We start from the raw sequence: 2,481 nt of genomic DNA, 5'->3' as shown, positions 1-2,481 counted from the left end.
TTCCTCCTCTTCTCCCCTCTGTTTTAATTCTTTATTCGACCTTTTCTTTGTAATTCTTGCTGTTTCTGTGCCTATTTTCATCATCATTATTATTACTGTTTTCGTTGTTGTTATTGTTGTCGCCATTGTCTTTATTGTTGCTATTATTATTATTAATGTTTTTGTTATGTTATTTTATATTGTTATCGTTGTTATTTTGTTATTGTTACTGTTATTATTATTATTATTTTTTCGATGATGATGATAATCATCATTATTGTTATTATTATTATTATTATCATTATTATATTAGCATTATTGCTATCATCATCATCATCATCATCATCATCATCTTCATTTTCATCATCATCATCATCATCATCATTTTTATAATTATCATTAGCATTATCAATATCATTATTATTATCGTTATGATTATCATAATTATCATTATTGTTGTTGTTGTCATTATCATTGAAGATGGATTCTAGGAGGTGTCTCATAATTTCAATAAATTTAATTTGTGCATTGTTTTTTCTGTTATTATTGTCATTGTTGTTATTATATGTGTGTGCGTGTGTATGCGTGCGTGTATGAACATCAGTTACCCCTCATCCCTCGTCCGCTGTCACCCCCCCCCTCATACCCTCCTTCCCGAAGTCGTCAGCCTCCCTTCTCCACTCTAATTAGTCCCCCCACCCCACCCCCTCCAGCTCAAAAAATTCACTTTCCCCCTTAACGTGCCGTTAGTGTTACTCTCTTTTCATTATGAACCACTTTAGCCTCATCGTCGTCCACTTCTTCGTCTTTTTTCTTCATGAACTCTCTCTTTCTCTCCCTTTCTGAGTGTGTGTGTGTGTGTGTGTGTGTGTGTGTGTGTGTGTGTGTGTGTGTGTGTGTGTGTTTGTGTGTGTGTGTGTATGTGTGTGTGTGTGTGTGAGTGTGTGTGTGTGTGTGTGTGTGTGTGTGTGTGTGTGTGTGTGTGTGTGTGTGTTTGTGCATGGATCTTTGTATGTATTTATGTGTGTGTTTGTTTATGTGTCTGTGTTGTATGTGTGTATGCAATTGTTATTCGTGTGTGGACCGAAGCATGTTTTTGTTAGATCATTGTTATTTGTTCCAAGAAGGATGACGTACTTGTGATTTTTTCACCAGTAATTATCACAGACTTGCAGTTTCATTCCTTTGGCTATAAATGTTTTTCACAGTCTATGGCAGTTGCGAAACATTGCCCACTGTTGTTTTTGTCTGCCAGCTCATTGACCACGCGACAGTTTATTTACAATCACGTTTATCTTTGCTTCTTCACTCAAACAGCAGAAATGTTTAGTTTTGTTTGATGTGGACAAAGTGCCAAATAACATGAGGATGAAGAAGTTGAAGAAGATGAGAATAGCAACAATCATATGAGGATATTTATAATGCACGTCGAATCCCTCGGTCCGAAATGAAACGGGCTCCACAAATTAGAAATAACGCATTAATTTGACGCAAATAACGGCGGCGGACAGCGTGGCAAGAATCTCGTTAGGAGATTATTCCAATTAAAATAATGACAAGTACTAACTGGAGAGAAAATCGTGTAATAAATTGGATTCCTCTCTTCTTTTCTCATATTCTCTCCTCCCCTCTCCTTCTTTTCGTGTTATTTGTTCTCTACCATTTTCCCCTCTTCTTGTTGTTTTCCTTTTCTTTTCTCCTCTTCGTGTTGCTCTTCCTCTCCTCTTTTACCTTCTTCATTGTGTTTCTCATTTCCTTTTCCTGCCTTTGTGTTTTCCTTTTTTTCACCCTCCCCCCTTCCTCTGACCTCGTTGTTTCCCCTTCTCCTCTTCTCGGCTTCTTTATATTCACTTCTTCCCCTTTTCGTGTTACTCCCCGATTCCTCACTTTCCTTGTCGTTTCCTTTTCCCTTTCCCCTTTCCCTCCTTTCGTGTTGGTTTCCCTCTCCCATTTTCCGCTCTTCGTGTTGTTTTAGTTTTTCACCTTTTCTATCCTTCGCGTTCTGTTCCCTTGTTGTCTTTCCCCTTTTCTTGTTGTTTCCTCTCTCTTCTTTTCCCCTCCAAATGTTGTTTTCCTATCCCTCTCTTCCCATCTTCGTGTTATTCTTTTCTCCGCTTTTCCCTCTCCTTGTCTTACCTTTCCTCCTGTCCCCTTCTCGTGTCTTTTTCTCTTCTTATTTTGTTTTACCTCCTCAGTTTTCCCTCTGGCTGTTCTCCTCTTACATTTTTTTCTGTGTGTGTTCTTTAGTGGGGGGGGGGGGGGGGGGGCTCCTTCCACAGTCCTTCTCTCTCCTTGTTTTTCTTCTAAGGGTTTTCTCCTTCTTCCTTTTCCCTCTGATCTTCCCCCTCTCTCCTTTGCTTTCTTTCCTTCCCCTCTCCTCAACTTTCTTTCCCTTTCCTCTCTTTTTTTTTCACCCACTTTTTGTTTTATCTTCTATGACTTCATATTTGCTCTGGTTTTCCATCTTTCATTCTTTCTCTTTTTTACTTTCTTGTGTCTCAT

The sequence above is a fragment of the Penaeus vannamei genome, chromosome 21 (assembly GCF_042767895.1).
Source record: "Penaeus vannamei isolate JL-2024 chromosome 21, ASM4276789v1, whole genome shotgun sequence".
Classification (NCBI taxonomy): Eukaryota; Metazoa; Arthropoda; class Malacostraca; order Decapoda; family Penaeidae; genus Penaeus; species Penaeus vannamei.
Note: the sequence above shows the minus strand (reverse complement) of the source record.